Here is a 17956-nt window from a genome sequence, read left to right on the forward strand (position 1 = left end):
GGGGCATTCTACAGGACACCAGGCTAGACTCCTCAAAATTGCCAAGGTTATATATAGCAACTAAAAGTAGAAGGACCATTCTAGACTGCAGGAGACTAGAGAGACATGGTAGCCAATAAACTGCATGATCTTTGAGAGCATCCTGAATTTTAAAAAAATTATTTTTGTAACAATTAGGGAAATTTTACTACTAAATTTATTTTCACATTAAATATTGACTTGGGGGTTGATAAAGGTATTGTGGTCAATAAGCAAGTATTCTTGTTCTTGGGAGATGCATGTTGAAGTAGGTAATAGCTGTAGCTTATTTTCAAATGGTTTAGCAAAAAGTGTGTGTGACAAAGACAGAGAGAGGAGAGACAGAATGAGAGAAAGAGACAAAAAAACGTAGCAAAATATTAACAATTGATGAATTTGGAAATGAGATTAATGAGTATTCATTATACCATTATTTCCATTTTTTTGTAATTTTGAGGTGTTTTATTTTGTTTTATCTTTTTAAGTATAATCACCTTTTTTTTTTTTTTTTCTGGAGAACACTTTTTCTTCAGTCGTTAAGGACTTAGCTCCTTACATGGGCTTCGGTGGAAGTCATGGGGCAGCACCCAGGGGTCTAAGTTGGGGTGGGGGTGTTCGGTCCTTCCTTGCTTCACGAGAGCACAACTCACGCAATAATGGAGCTTCACATACAGCTTGGGAAGCACGTAGGCATCGAAGACACTCGCTTGGGAAATGTCTGATAGTGGCGGCCTCCACGATGTTCCCAATAACGAACTTCTTAATGGCCCTGTCCTTGGGCACACAACGGGCGCAGGTGGTGCAGCGGATGGGCTGCACCTATCCGAGGCCTTTTTTGGCATGACCATTATTCCATCTTTTCTTGGTCATCTTGGGCACAGGACCAAAAGGAGACTTTGAGATGTTTAAAAGAAATTGGGGGAAACCCTGGGGCATCCGGAAGCACAGGTCTGCCTCGGTTGGTGAAGTGTCTGCCTTCAGCTCAGGTCATGATCCTGGGTTCCTGGGATTGAGCCCTGTGTTGAGCTCCCTACTCATCGGAGAGTCTGCTTCTCCCTCTGCCCCTGCTCATGCTCTCTCTCTCTCACTTCCTCTCTCAGATAACTAAGTACAATCTTAAAAAAAAAAAAAGAAAGAAAGAAAGGGGGAAATCCAGCTGGTGACTACACAGCTCCACTCAGCATATTTATTCTGTGGAATGTGGTTGGATGTGTGTGAATTACATGATCTTTATCACTTAGGGTACACCAAAATATCACTGGTAGGAGGATGTTAGTAAGAATGAGATGCTATTAAGGGAGCTTGAGGCTCTCAGGCAGGGCCTTGCACAGAGTATGTACTACGTTCTCTTTTTAAATAAATTAATGAAGTCTACACTTTCACATCCACTTGGGTAAAAAAACTGAAAGACTCCTAACTGCAACCACCTTCTCCACGTGTAGATGCCAAACATGGAGCTTACAGTGGAAGAGATGTTAACATCTTTCAGAAGAACTCATTCAGCCCGTGGCCACTGTGGCCACATTGCCCAAAGCTCATGGAGCACTAATCTGGCTGTGACCCAAACCTTGATCCATAGTTGACCCTTAAATAACATGGGCCATTAAGGTGCCTACCCTTCATGCAGTCAAAAATCCACATATAACTTTTGACTCCCCTAAAACTTAATTACTAATAACCTGTTGCTGACTGGAAACCTTACCGATAACACAAACAGTTGGTTAACACATACTTTGTATGTTATGGGTATTATATACTGTAATCTTAAGATAGCTGGAGAAAAGAAAACGTTAATGATAAAATCATAAGGAATACATTCGTAGTACTGTACTGGAAAAAATCTGCATATAGGCAGCTCACCCAGAGGTCCTGCGGATCTGCCTCTTACTTCAACAGTGTTTGGATAGAAACGACCCAGCGATGCCCCTTCTCCAGCCTCTGACCACCCTCCAACATCTTTTCCAATTAAAACCTTTGGAATCATCTCAGCCATCCTCTGCTTCCAGGACCACCTGGTCAACATGCACCTGTGGGCCTCCTGCATCTCCTTCTAGGGTTCTATTTTGACCTCAGTGATGTGGCTCTGGAGCATATGGGCCATTTCTTTCTCCAGTTGGCCAGGGAAGAGCTCAGGTCAGCGTTTCTTGATGATGCAAAACCAGCATGGCAGTGATGCCCTCTTCTAGAATGTGCAGAAGTGGTTCCAAGACGAATTGAGTAAAACCCTGGATGTCATGGAAACCACTAACGTCCTGGAGAAGACTGAACCAAGCCCTGTTGTATCTGCATACTCTGGGTCCTGCCACGAAGACTCCCATGTCTGTGACTTCCTGGAGACCCACTTCCTAGATAAGAAGGTGGAATTCATCAAGAACATGGGCGACCACCTGACTCAGCTCCACAGGCTGGCGGTTCCCAGACTGGGCTGGGCAAGTATCTCTTAGGCCCACCCTTGAGCATGACTGGAGCTGCTAGAGCGGCCCTTGAAGAACCCTTCTGGTATCCCTCTGGTGTCAAGGCTTTTGCCTGAACCTCTTCTTATCCATAGCCACTAGGCAGCTTTTTAACCATGCTGGAGCTTTCTCCCAAGCTGTGGCCCAAATGGAAACAAAAATCTTTTTACAGTAAAACAAAAAAAACAAAAAAACCCAAAACCCACATATAAGTGAACCTGTGCAGCTCAAACCACTGTTCTTCAAGGGTCAACTGTACTTATTTTTTTTAACTGTACTTATTTCTAATGGGCCACTTGCATATGGGTGGAGAAATCAAGGAATGATCTCAAAATTCACCTTATGAAACCATTAAGTTATTAAATCCTGATGATGATGGAATGTTTGGCATAGAGAATAACAATTTTCATAGGTGATGTTCCCATCAAAATTGAGGGCTGAAATATCCAGAGGATTCCAGGTAAAGCCCACAGGATGACCCACAGGGGATGTCATTTCCACCAGCATGTTGCCAGCACCTCCCACCAAAGCATAATTATTTAGACTAATAAACCAATAAGCATGTTCTAATGAAAACTCTCCCAAAGACAGAAAGAGATCATGAAGGTGAAGAAAGCCCTCGAGCTTCTAACTATGCAAAATTATACCTAATCATTTACTGAGGACTTCATAAAATTCATGCCTAAGCATTTTGTTTATTATTCTTAACCGTACGTTACCTGGAATAAATTTCATTAGCCGGTCTTTTCTCGTCTTGCTTATCACATTAAGTAGCCAGGATGCAGGTGTTTAATGGCTTGTTCATGACATTCTGCTGTTTACCAGGAGCACTTAATGTCTGAAGGGTCTTTTTAAGGCTGTTTATGCTTTTGCCCCACATGTGTCAACACCCACGATCACTGTCCCCACTGTGCTGCGTGTGCTCACCTGTCCCCCTCTGTCAAGCCGGTTATCAGCTCTTCTGAAGATTCGAGGGCCCTTGTGGCAGGACAGCGGTTAGGCCTCAGCAAGAAGTCGCAGCTGACCCCCTAATAAAGCCAGAAGAGAAAAACCACAGGGAGTAAATCCCAAGAACTTGCTCCCACTGTCATCTGAACATCCCAGCGCTCCCTCTGGGGTTGGCCCAATCCCAGCTCCACAGCCACCATCCCGATAAGCTGGGTTTCCATTATCCACCACTGTATCCAGGGACTTCCAGATCAATGCCATTGATTTGTTCTTGATTCTGCGATCTGGGCAGGGCTAGCTGGGAACAGCTTTTCTCTCCTCTGCGTTACATGAAGGACAGCCTGAATGGAGGCTGGAAGATCTGCTCCCAGGATGGCCTGTTGGGGCTGGCTGTGGATCTCAGTCCTGCTCTGTCAGCCTTCACTTGTGGCGAGGGTGGGCTTTCCACAGGGCAGTTTTCTTGGGGTGTGAGACTGCAGACTTCCCTCAGAGCCCTAAGTGCAAGCTGCAAGGACTTCCTAAGGATCAGGCCTAGCAGAGTGTCACTACAGTCACTTGGTTAGGGTGAGTCACAAGGGCACTAAATTGCCGGGGAAGGAAAGACGTAATGGTGTAAATACCAGGAGATATGATGGTTTCAGATGACCACACCATTTGGATCACCAAGAAAAGGTTAAATTCAGGCCCACAGGCTATCTGAAAATGCAGGTAAATGTGTATGATAATTGCAGATTTCTTTCATCCAAAATGCTTGCATTTTAAAATAAAATTTATTTTATCTAATACATTTATATTTATGATAAAAAATATACTTATTTATATAATATGATCATCATTTCTTGTTGATTCTGGATATGAGATATTGCTGTACACGCTTCACCCTATATGTGCCAGTCTCGGGTTTGTAACTGTTGGGTTGGTTGGCGAATGAGCACAAGATTCGATGGAGAGGACCTCCAGGGAGGCCCACCTGGGCCCAGGGCCAGACAAAGCCTTGGTAGACAGGTGACAAGGCTATGAGACCACCTCTTGGAAAGAAGGAGGCCTCGGCGCTTACTTCTTGTGCACAGCTCACTGATGCAGGCATTGTTGGGAAAAACCAAAAAGACCAAATTGAGGGCTCTAAAGGAATAAAAGAAGGAGTTCAAGTGGGCAGCTGATTCTTGCTCTGTAGTCTTCCATGGAAAAAAGAAAGTTATGGATCTTCCCAAGTCAAAGAGCTATATTCCTTTTCTTTGAAGGAAGGGTTTGAGGCTCATGAAAGAAGGTTGATAAGAATTATTGGGTAAGGGTACAGAAAGGAAAGATCTGGGTATATTATTGGCTTATGTACCAGAAGGGGATGCTCCCACCCCTCGCTGAATGACAGGCTAAGAAATAAGATGGCTGTGTATTTCCCCTGTAAGTATCTCAGACCTCTGAGCACCACAGGAGGGAATTTGTACCCTGGTTTCCTTTCCAAATTTTGAGGGCCTTTTTTCCCCCAGGATTCTCAGTGAACATTACATTATGGTGCCATATTTTTGTCTCTTTCTTGCTCCACTAATTCAGTAGGCCAAACAGGGTAAACAGAGCCTGGCAGAGATTTCGTATTGCTTCCAGGTTTGAAATCCTGCCTAAGGGACAGAGTATTATTGTATATATGCTAAAATGTTAGGCTAGCCAGGATGGTTCCCTTGCTTACAGGGAGAGTGAGCTAGAACAGTGGAATGTCTGAAACACAGACTCTCACTGGGAAGTCCATGCTAGGGAGCACCTCCGGGGAGCCTGCTCAGGAGTGTGCAATGAATTAATCAATGATGAATACAAAGAAGCAAATCATGGGGGAAAAACATGGGAATTAATTAATTTTCGTTGATGTGGGGATGCAGGGAGAAAGCATCATTAGGTTAGGCATATCTTCCTCAGTGGGGGTGGGTCCCTTGGCTCTCCCTTTCCTGATGTAGCCACCAGTCTCCTGTGTCCCAGCATCAGTAAAGAGAGAAGCTTTCAAAAGAACTGGCTCTGCTTCTCCGGCTAAACCTTGACTGATACGTCTTCAAAAATAAAAATGACATTTTAGAGAGACATATTCATCTTTGGCAGAACTGCATTTTAAGAAGCACTCAAGAAGTTCTCACCCAACCTGAAGAGAAATGGCACCTTCTAGAATCTAAAGATTATTTCTTCCAGAAAACACAGCAGAGGGAATACTTCCAGAAGGGGGGATGACTTCATTTTATGAGGTCAAATACCCTTGACACAAAACTAAACAAAGACATTGCAAGAAAATTATTGACATCAACATCCCTCATGAGCACAGACATAAAAATCCTTGGCAAGAATATTAGTAAACCAAACCCAGATATTTATAAACAGGATGACACATCTTGACTAAATTGAAGTTCTCTCAGAAACTTAAGGTTGGTTTAATATTTTAAAAATTAATCCATATATTCCCACCAACAGGGCAAAAGGGCTCCCCTTTCTCCACGTCCTCACCAACACCTGTTGTCTCCTGTGTTGTTGATTTTAGCCATTCTGACAGGTGGGAGGTGGGGGTCTCATCGTAGTTTTGATCTATATTTCCCTGATGATGAGTGATGTTGAGCATCTTTTCATGTGCCTATTGGCCATCTGGATGTCTTCTTTGGGAAAAATTTCTCTCTGAGTCTTCTGCATATTTTTTTAAAGTTTTATTTGTTTATTCATGAAAGACACAGACAGAGAGGCAGAGACATAGGCAGAGGGAGAAGCAGTCTCCCTGTGGGGAGCTCGAAGCAAGACTCGATCCCAGGACCCCAGGATCATGCTCTGAGCTGAATGCAGACTCTAAACCGGTGAACCACCCAGGTGTCCCTCTCCTGCACATGTCTCAAGTGGATTATTTTTTGGGAGGTGTTGAGTGTGATAAGTTTTTTATAGATTTTGGATGCTAAACCTTTACCACATATGTCATTTGCAACTATATTCTCCCATTCCATAGATTGCCTTTTAGTTTTGTTGATTGTTTCTCTCATTGTGCAGAATTTTTTATCTTGAGGAAGTCTACCCTACAACCCAGCAATTGCAGTAGTAGGTACTTATCCAAAAGATACAAAAATACAAATTCGAAGGAGCATATGCACCCCAATGTTTATAGCAGCATTATCAATAATAGTCAAACTATGGGAAAAGCCCAAATGTCCATTAACTGCTGACTGGATAAAGAAGATGTGATACATACACACAATGGAATATTACTCAGCCAAGAATAAAATCTTGCCATTTGCAACAACACAGACAGCACTAGATGGTATTATGATAAGTGAAATAAGTCAGGCAGAGAAAGACAAATACTATATGATTGCACTCATATGTGGAATTTAAGAAACAAAACAAATGACATAGGGGAAGGAAAAAAAGAGAGAGGGAAACAGACCATACTCTCTTAACTCTAGGAAACAAACAGGGTTGCTAGAGGTGAGGGGGGTGGGGAGATGGGGTAACTGGGTGATGGGCATTAAGGAGGGCATGTGGTGTAATGAGCACTGGGTATTTTATGTAAGTGTTGAATCACTAAATTCTACTTCTGAAACCAACTTTACCACAGATGTTAACAAACCAGAATTTAAATAAAACTTGAAAAAAATCAATCAATATAATTTACTACATTAACAGGAAAAAGGCAAAAAAAAAAATAATCATCTCAGTAGCTGCAGAAAAGCATTTGATAAAATTTGATGGTCTTTCATGGTAAAAACTCTCAGCAAACAGGGAATCTATTGTACTTCATCTGTAGAAGGAGGGAAACCAAGCCTATACTATACCAGACACCATGTTCCCGGGATGTGCGATTTACTGAAGAGATAGGGGAGTAGGAGGGAGGATTGAAAGTCCCATAGCCTATGACCCTTGGACATCTGAGTTTCCCAGAAATCTTGAGGCAAACCATTGCTTTCATGTGTAAGTTCACAGGCCTGCAAACTTAAAGAGGGATTTCCAATCCCCAAAATACGCTCAGCTAACGTTTGCAAAAGTCATGACTGTTCAATGTGATAAGAAAGACTAGAGATTAGAAACTGGAACCTTTGAAGATGACATAGCGGTGTGATTGAACTCAGGGAAGAGTTGAGAAGTGTCATGATAAGACTTTCCACTGTGAGAGAAGAGAACAAAGTGGATGTTATGAAGATAAATGGGCTGACATGGCACCAGAGGCTGTGATAGTGTTTCTCCAAATGGTAAGATTCACCTGGGCCTTCTTTCAACGACCGCACACCCAGGTCTCACTGTGCAGATTCGCATTTTGAGGCGGGATGTTGGTTCCTTTTGTTCTTATCAAGTAAATCTGAGAAACACTGAAGTTAAGATATTAAAAAAAAAAAAAACTTAAAGCTGCAAGGGCCCTGAAAAGTCTGTAAAGTACATAGGTACGGTTACTTGTTTTATCATGAAGTACACTGTTGGTCTTTGATTTTGATAAATACTCTTTATTAAGGACATTTCCATTCATAGTGTATTAAAATGTTCCTTAAAAAAAGTCATGGTGTTGAATTTCGCAAAATGTCTCTTGATTTCCATAGATATGATCATATTTTTTTTAAAAAAATTGTGATAAATTTATAAAATAAATCATATTTGTAGAAATTACCAAGGTCAGGGGGCCTGGGTGGCTCAGTTGGTTAAGTTTCTGCCTTCGGCTCAGATCATGATCCCAGGGTCCTGGGATGGAGCCCTACGTTGGGCTCTCTGCTCAGTGGGGAGTCTGCTTCTCCCTCTACCCCTCCCCTAGCTCGTACTCTCTCTCTCTCTGAAATAAAATATGAAAAAAAACTTACCTAGAATAAAGTTGCTTGATTATGGTTTGTTGTATTTCAATAAATGTGTTGGATTTAATAATATATGCTTAGGACCTTTGCACCACTGGCCATAAAGTTGGATCATCTAATGGTTAATTTTCTACATTTATCTTTCTTAGGCTCTGGAATCCGAGTTATGAAGTCCACAGTGAAAAAAGAAACTCCTCACCCATATCTATGTGCAAACATAAGAAAAACATGCATAGTAGTCTGTGCCTTGAGGTTTCACCAGAACATGTGCTTCGACTGTGTGGGAGCAGGTGTGTGACTCGTGGCGCCTTGTCCACACCCCGATCTGACACGGTTCTTCTCTGGGTGCAGACACTGTGATGGCTGAATGGCCAGGGAAGGGCAGTGGCTTGGCCAGCAGCTCCATCTGACCACCGAGGAGCCCTGAAGTAATATTTCTACCCATGGACTTCAGGAGTTAAAAGATTGCATCTACCAACTCGATCACTTTCATTAGAGAAAAACAAATAAATTCTTCCCTTTTATTAATCATAGTTGAGTACACAAAAATTGGTAGCAGCGAAAATGATAACTCACAGCAGTAAACCAAGATAAAAATAGCATGAAGCTGGCTAGATCCCAGACTCATGAAAAGAAACAGGCCATTTCAGTTAGCCTCCGTGGCCTTATTATTTGTAAATGTTTGGTTTCTATTAAGCTGTAGGAAGTATTGAAAATAACTCACACAAGTGCTCAAATTGCCATTGTGGCACTTTAAAAGGTCACAAGACCCCATCTCAGGGAAATTTTGCAATCCCATTCCTTTATAAACATAAGCCAAGTGTAAAAAGGGCAGGTCAGCTTCTCAGGAGAGCCTCCCCCGGTTCTAGCAGGACGGGAGCTGCTTGGGACACAGTGGCTACTTGAAGTGACGTTTCCACATGCTCAGTGTGGCAGGTGCGTGATGGGGTCCCCCCAGCCCCCGAGGCCCCATGATCACACGGTTGTCACCTGGTCACACCGTGGTCTCCGTCTTTCCCACGGACTCTGTGAGCCCACCATACCCCTGGTGACAGAGATGACCCATAGGAGCATAGATGTTTCTGTTTAGGGACTTACAGACGTTTGGATTTGAAACTGGGAGGAGTCTGAGGGAAGACTGTACATCGTTACTCCCTCCACTTCCGCAGCTAAACTTTTCCGAGCACCAGCGATCCGCCCGATTACTTAGCTGGGAGAACTTACCTGCTTTGTTTAGCATGAGATTTCCAAAGATGGGAAATAAAAGTTTACATGAATCTTTTTACAACCACGGTTTTGGAGAAAAACTATAACCTCCAGGGTGATGGCCCATCTTACAGTGAATAGTCCATCGGAGGGCAAGCCATCAGCTCCTGTGGTGCCAGGCACTGCCACGGAGGCTTAGCTCCGAAAGGGAGCATTCTGGTAGGAGTGACCTTGAATGTGACCTCTCCCGGGCAGGCCGCGTGGACGCTCTGGCCTTCCTCGCTGAACACGCCATGGGGATGGCATGTCTATGGGGGATGGAGTCCCTGATGGAACCTGCGGGAATCCGTAAGACTCCAGGAAGAAGATGCACTCTTGCCTTTGGGCTCTGACAATAACCGTTGAGCCCAAGGTGGGAGGAGGAGGTGGCTCTCCCACAACCGCACAAATCCACCCGCCGAGGGGGTTGGGCTCCCCGGGATGAACTTGCAAAGGACAGAGGAATTGACGGGTTTTTATAGGGAGCCATCCTTTATCCCACACTGAGGGGGACATTCAGATGGTTTTTCCACTGAGTTTGCCCAGGATGATGGGATGAGAAGCCAGCAAGCTGATGCTGGCACAGCATCTTGCGAGGGGCGATTGGCAGCCTGGCCTGGGAGCTGTGTGACCTGGTTTCTCTCTTCCCCTTTCAACTTCCTTTTCAATGTTTCTGCTTCTTCACCTCAGAGCTGGATGTGCCTCCCCCACCTGCCTCCAGGGATGATGCGGTCAGTGTTAAGGTAACTCACCCGCCCTACAGATTGAGGGTGTCTATGCCAGAGGGCCAAGCACTACCCAGGGAGGACACTGAGCAGGGTGGACAACAGGGGGGCTTGGCCAGCTCATCCATGAGAAGAGAATGAGGAAATGTGGAAACACCTCCATCTTCCAGTGCTGTAAGGAGATGGGGAACAGTAAGTGGGGGGTCAGGGAGGAGCACGAGCACCAGGTCTTCGTGGGCTGGAGAGTGAGACTGAGCATCCTCTCTGGTGATCTCTCCAGGCTACCATCCCTCAGACTTTAGTGGGATGTTCTGAGGCTCTTGCTCCGAGGTGGATTTTGAATCAGGAGGTCTGAGGTGGGACCTGAGACTCTGCATTTCTGACAGCCCCTCCTCCACCAGGTGTGCCAAAGCTACTGGCCCAGGGCCACTCTTAGAAAACAGTAACCCGAAGCCTGCACAGGGCCCCAGCCAGCAGGATCCCACTGGCAGAGCCCAAGGGGAGGCAGGAGCAAGGGCCAGAAAATCTGCAGAGTTAAGAAAGTTCCATCAAAGGGACCATGTGGATTGGCCTCTCGCCCTGGAGACAAATCTCAGCAACAAATTCTCCAGGAGGACTTTCTCATGGATCCCTCTAGTTCAGACTTTACCCATCTCAAAGGACCAGAGTCAAATCACTCATCTCTTCAGGGTATTTGTTTTCTGTTTCATTAGTATGTGTCCTTGCCTTTATTCCCTTTCTTCGTCTTTCTTTGGGTTTATTTTTATGTTATCTTCCTAATTTCCTTTTCTCTTCTTTCATAATATAGTATTGGGGGGGAGAAATTAGGAGCACCTCCCCTCCCCCATGCAGTTGAATATCTGCATATAACTTCTGATTCCCCCAAACCTGACCACTAATAGCCTACTGTGGACCAGAAGCCTTCCCGATCACATAAACCCACAATTAGCACATATTTTATAGGTTATGTGTATTATATGCTTTATTCTTACAAGCAAAGTGAGCTAGAGGGGAAAATGTTATTAAGGAAATAATAAAGAAGAACAAATACATTTACTGTATTAATTGAAAAAAAATCTCACGTCCAGTGGACCCACACAGTCCAAACCATGTTGTTCGAGGATGAACTATATACTCATTTGAGACTAACATTTTTTTTCTAAGTTCATTTAAAAAGATTTTTAACTGCCATTGTAATTTTTTATTGGACCTGTTGGGTATTTAGAAAGATAAGTCTTATTTCAAATATATAGGAAGTTTTTAGCTTTTCCTTTGTTGTATGTAGATTTCTAGCATAATAGGACCATGACCAGAGAATAGGACTGACCAGAGAACCCACTCTGTAATTATACAATTTTTAAAAATGTATTGAGGCTTATTTTTAAGGTCATCGTGTGGGAAGTTTCTAGAAATATTCTGCACATGCTTGAAAATATTGCATATTCGGGCACTGTTTGGTACAGTGTTTCACTGTATCCCAAAGATTTTAGGATGTGGGCTATGCACAGTTTACTAGCTTGAAAATTAAGAGTGCATTTTATGACCAGAGAGGATGTGACATTCTGTGATAGGGCTGTCATTGCCCCAGCATACATGAACGCGTGCATAACTTCTAGCAGAAAGATCACGTAAGGGCCATTTAAGGATGCAACATGCGTCCCCATTGTGCCTGGGAAGTCACCGTCGTCACCTTCAGGTAGGATCAAACAGCAGAGTCAGATGCGACAGCATCACAGGGTGGATGGTAATGGGGCTTTGTCTCGGGGGTGCTATAACCCCAGCCCTCCCGATGTCACCGAGGACCCTAACGGGTGAAGAAATCATGCATATTGATGACTCCAACTCTTAAATAGCTCCCAGAGAAAAGAATTCTCACAGATGTTTCAGAAATACCTTCCGTAGTTCATTTCTCTTATGTCTTCTAATTTTTACGTGTGCGAACCCACGACATAATTAAAAATGAAAGAGCTTTGCCAGTAGGTTGTGGGAGAGTAATTCTGAGTAATGAGAAGTCATTGTCGCAGTCAACAAGATTTTCTTTTTTTTTTCTCCGTGGCTCATCAAATAACCGTGCATGTGACAGCCAGTGAATTCTTAGACTCAAGGAAATGTGGCGTTTAGGCCTATTCGGACAGGGTCATGATTGAATCTTTCTGGAACTTCTGGATTTTTTGATTGTTATTATTTGGTTAATTGCTGAGAGGTATGTAATGAAGTCTCCCACCGAGGTCATGAATTGTCGTAGTTCTGTTAGTCTTCGCTTTACATATTCTGAGGTTAATTCAGAATTAATTCTTGGGTTAATACAGGAAAATTCCATGTTGTTATTCCATAGTGAGTTTCATTGCTTTTTTCCCCTCAAAGCACACCTTGTCTGGTGTTGGTAGAGCCATGCCAACCTGACGGTGCGGAGTGCTAGCTTGTATCTTGTTTTCATTCTTTATTCCAACCCCTTTGCGTCCTTATGTTTGCAATATATTTTTCTATTGTTTCACTCATTCTACATTATTTTTCATTCTTTTCTTACCTTATTTGTGTTGACCTAGAATTTTATTTTTAAGATTTTATTTATTTATTCATGAAAGACACAGAGAGAGGCAGAGACAGGCAGAGGGAGAAGCAGGCTCCCTGCAGGGAGTGCAGGGAGCCCGATATGGGACTCTATCCCAGGACCCTGGGGTCACGACCTGAGCCAAAGGGAGACGCTGAACCGCTGAGCCACTCAGGCATTCCAACTGAGAACTTTTTAATTCTTTTTTCCCTTCTATTAGTTGCAAAGTCATACACTCATTTTCTATTCTTTTAATGGCCTCGTGGTTACTTTACAAAATGACGTGCCACATTGCTGACTTACCTAAGTCCAAAATAAATTGATACCTTTGCCACTTCTCCCACCAGCCCTTGAGCCTGGGAACACGGACCCCACCTGTCCTACCCACTGTTTCTGCTTCACTCCTAAGTTTTTCATCAAGTGCTTTACGAAGTCAATGCTATTTTAGGTTTAACAATGTATTTTTGACACTTGGCATTATCCTTCATTTTTTCCTGCATTTTTGACCATCCATCTGGTTTGTTTTCCTTCACCCAAAAAGCATCATTTCGAGGGCAGACCTCTTGGCAGCCAGGTCTCTTGTTGGGCAATGTCTTTATTCACGTTCCTTCCGGAAGGACCTTTCCAGTGGGTGTAGAATTACCTGTTGGCACTTGTGCTTTCCCATTCCAGTAAAGCAGCCTTTCCAGTGGAGTCTGCCTCATTTGCTGCTGACAAGTCAGCTGTAGGAATAACCGGATCCCCCGACCCCTCCACTGGGGGGAGCACTGTGGGAAGACAGCTCTCAGCTGCCAGCACTCTGGGGGCTAACTTAGTTGAAGACCCCTCTGAGCCCAAAGTGAGGCCTCTTTCAGAGGGCAGGCCACACTCGTTGGCCCCTAAATGCAGGGGAATGAAGACCCAGCCGGCTCACTCCTGCTCAGGCAGCTCTGAAGGGCTGTCCTGTCCCACAGGTCACTGTAAGAGCGGCTCACACCTTTGCTGGAACTGCGCACCAGCTCTGTGCCCCCTCCCAGTCCTGCTGCCTGAACTCCCTCCCACAGGGACTGAGCTCAAGAGCTCCCCCCAAGAAAACCTCCTTGCTAGTCTCTCTTCTCAGAGCCTGCTCAACAGGGACCCCAGCTTGTGACAACTGGTATCAGAAGGAGAGAATTCCTGCTGGCTTAGGCCCTGCCTGTCTGGCAACGGAGAAGATCCCGTCACCCACCAGTGGTAGGTGGGTACAGGCCACCCTGTACGAGAGAGTGGTGCAGTGGTTACAGGTGCCAGGTGCCATCGCGGGTGGGCGGGGGGCAGGCGGTGCCTTCGGGTTTCACAAAGGTGAGGGAAATAGTAACTATACGGAAAATGAATTGGGTTGATCGGGCTTTGGGAAAGAAAATGAAAAGTTGAGATAAATCAGCTCACGACTAAAGGCTAAGCAGAAAATCAGAGACTTCCTTGGCCATGTGAGAAGAGGTTCTCACTGGCTGCAGGGTCAGGGGCTCGGCTTCCCTGTGAGAGAAGCACAGGCCCCAGGGGGGCCCTGGTGTGTAGATGGGGACGTGGGGGGCACGCTTCCCACACAGTGACTCCAGATGCTCCGAAGCTCTGAGCCCGCGCAGGTGGCTCTTCTCTGCCTGTCGAGGGCTAGTATTTGCCTCTACTTGAAGATGGTTCGGGGTCCCCTTCACCCCAAATCCTGAATGCCTGCCCTAGGACCTGCCCCCACGTCCCCCACAGGCTTCCAGGTCAGTGACTCGAGCTAGCTCTCAGTGCCACTCAGCCTGGCATTGCTGGACTGGAGCAGGAGGAAGGCCACGGTGCCCATGGAGCTCCAAGGCCTGAGCAGCTGTACCAGCAAGGGCTGAGGCATCCACGAGGGATCAGGGGGCGCTTTCCAGGTAGCCAGGATGTAAAGCTGAATAAAGGGAGCTCTTTGAGCTATTTGGGGCATTCCAGCTATTTTTTTTTAAGATTTTATTTATTTATTCATGAGAGACACACAGAGAGAGAGGCAGAGACACAGGCAGAAGGAGAAGCAGTCTCCATGCAGGGAGCTGACGTGGGACTCGATCCCGGGTCTCCAGGATCTCACCCTGGGCTGAAGGCAGTGCTAAACCGCTGAGCCACCCGGGCTGTCCCATAACAGCTATTTTTTTACCCAATAAATTTGCACCTCCAATCCCTTCTTGGATGTTGTTTCTTGAAGGATCCAAATGGACAGTGTGCATTGCAGCTCAGCCTCACCCCTGCCAACTCCGCTTCCCAACCCTGCCTTCCTTCCAAGGTGCGGATCCCACGGTCTGGCTGGCCTATCTAACACTCGTCTGGCTGGCCTATCTCCCCCTGGGCATCTGTTCCTGGGGAGCCAGCAGCCGTGCTTGCCTCTGGAAGGGCCTTTTTTGCTGTCCTGTCTTGACGTTTCTTTCCCACAGCTCACTGTCCCTCCCTTCCGTTGCGTCACTGTCTCTCCCGTGACCTCTTCTATCTCTCCCTGGAGTCCTTATTTCAGGGATACTAACCTTCTTTTTCATTTTCTTGAGCTCGTAGAGAAAAGTACATCCACAATTTTCTTTTACTTCTGATAGATATTCTTCACCTGCCCTCCTGCTTGTTGCCACACTCTTCCTGGAGAATTTCTCAGCTCAGGAGAACAGTTTCCTCTGGATGAGCTATTTGCTAAGAATGGTGTTGGGGGTAAGATAGATGGAGGAATGAGAGCAGTAGCCTAACTCGGGAGTCGTTGGAAGGATTTTCTCAACACTCCACGTCCCCCAAGCAAGGATGGGATCTGCTTACCGATCTCCATGGTCTGTCTCATGGTAAGGAGGCCTGTGTGGTTTGCAGCAAAGCCCTGAGGTGCCAGGGCACTTGGGGTACCAGAGCAGCTGATACTGAGCCAACTGCCATGAAGATTCCTTCTCCGACCCCTGCGCTTTGAGGAAAGACTGGGCATCTGGATGGTTTTCTTCCGACCTGTCTCACCTGCGGTGCCAGGTATGGACGCTTCAGGCCAGGACCTACGGTTGGACTGGGAGGGTTGTTACCCTTTTATGGAAAACTGTAGGCTAGAAAAGACCTGTGGGGTGGGGGTTGCATATGCTTTCTGGTGTCATGTCTCAATCGAACCCCGAGTTGGTTATACTTGGCAGTTACTTTTGCATTTTCAACGAAAACCGTTATTTTCTTCTCTAATGCTCATTCTTTTTGCCGGTTTTAAGTTGGCCACTGGGGAGGAAAGTGAACTGGGACCAGAATCCTAAAACAAGTTTTTTATAAGCGATTTACATTTTATTTTATTTTAAAAATCCAATTTACTTTAGCACTTTCACACGGCTGTAGGTTTGTTCTATTTTAATGCATATGAAATTAACGGTGCAAATTACAGGAGACAAAGCATACAGGGAAAGGTACCTAAAGCACGAATTAAAAATGTAGACACAGACATCATTCCTTTTCCTCCCGCATTAGAGTGTGGATTCAGAAAACGAAAACAAAATCCATTTGGGATTGCCTTAGAGCAACCAAACTGGGTAAAAACACACCCGGTCACGACTGTGTTCACAGTGTTCCACGCTGCTCGTAAAAACTGCCCTCCAGAGGTGGTGATGATGTCGTCGCGGAGGGAGGGACGCCGGTGGTGAGCAGAGTCCCCCCTCCCCACGTATGAAGTCATCTGTATTGCGTGGCAGGATGAACATCTGCCACATAAACTCTGTGCTGACTGCAGCGTGTCACAAAAACATTCTTTGTTTCTCTCTGACCCTTGCCCTCATTTTGTTACACGCAGATTGGCTCGCAAGACGAGACTTTTCCAAAGTAACTTCACGGAAGGCCTTGGACGTAATTTCTTTGCAGGCGAATGCTAATATAATTCAGTGTCTTTGTCTCGGATGTGTTGTTAATCCAGCGTGATTCATAGTGGATTGTGGGGGAGAGGTGCAGGCGGGGAGAGCAATCAAGCCCACTGTCTCCGCGCTTTCTCGTCCTCGGCTTATCAAGCCTCTAAATGCCAGCTTGGGATCAGCCCACGCACCCGGAGATCTTCTGGACTTTCGTTAGCAAAATGGCCAGTTTCAATGGAAGAACAATGACGGTGACTCAACCCAGACTCAGCGCCTGGTTTATAAATTAAGAAACAGTTATTCTGTCCACCGAGAAGGGAGAAGTAGTTTCTATCTCAGAAACGGACTCTACACATTTTATAAAAGCTACGGTCGTGTTTTATGAGGAGATCGTTATTTCCACTGAGTATTTCAAACCCATCAGCAAAACAGATAAAAAGAAGGGAGGTTACGGTGGAGGACTCTTGCCACCCCTGGATTCTGCAGTGGCCACAAACCAGTGTGGCACAGACCAGAGATCTGAGCCACACGCTCTGGTTTCTTTCTCGGGCTCAGCCTCTGGACAGGCGAACGCAAGACTGTGCTCCAAGGACAAACCCCACAGCTCCATAGGTGACAAAACCTTTCCTCATTTGATTTCTGAATCTCTTATGTGGCGGGCTGAAGAGTGGCCCCCAAAGATATCAGGTTCTGACCCTTGGAACCTGTTAATGTGACCTTATAAAGAAAAAAGGGTCTTTGCACCAGTGATTAAATTTGGGATCTTACCTGTTGAGATTATCTCAGATTCTCTGAGTGGGTCTAGAGGCCAACACATCCATGCATCCTTATGAGAGAAAGGCACAAGGAGAAGAATTCAAAGAGGCCGCATGATGCGAGGAGGGGCAGGCACAGGTGAGGATGGTGTGGCCACAGCAAAGGAGTGTGGGTAGCACCAGAAGTTGGTAGGGAAAGGATTCTCCCCTAGAAGCTCCCAAGGAAGCGCAGCCATGCGGACACCTTCACTCCAGCCCAGAGAGATGGATGGTGATCGCCCGGCCTCCAGAACTGTGTGAGAATAACTTTCTGCTGTTTCAGGCTTCTGGGTCTGTGGTGATTTGTTACAATATCAACAGGACACGAATACTCCCTTATTTCTGTATAAATATGCTACAGTTTTATTTTGTTCTCTCATCACTTAATTGGATCACGGACACTGCAAAAAGTAAAGCATAAAACTTGAAGCCAATATTTTCTAGAATTTGACGATCTTATCATTTAGAGATTTCTTTAGGTGAATGCATGTAAAAACCGGCCTGGTTTTTAGCAGGTTCATTGATATAATTGACCTGCATTACTGTATGAGTTTCAGGTGTACAGACAGGGTTTGACTCACATATACTGGGTGGTGATATCACCA

The 17956-nt window shown here is 45.3% G+C and overlaps 1 pseudogene; it reads right to left on the reverse strand.

Moving 5' to 3' along the window:
• Positions 1-570: 570 nt before the first annotated feature.
• Positions 571-888, reverse strand: LOC121485597 (annotated as a pseudogene).
• Positions 889-17956: the final 17068 nt, after the last annotated feature.

Source organism: Vulpes lagopus, chromosome 2 (genome assembly GCF_018345385.1).
Source record: "Vulpes lagopus strain Blue_001 chromosome 2, ASM1834538v1, whole genome shotgun sequence".
Classification (NCBI taxonomy): Eukaryota; Metazoa; Chordata; class Mammalia; order Carnivora; family Canidae; genus Vulpes; species Vulpes lagopus.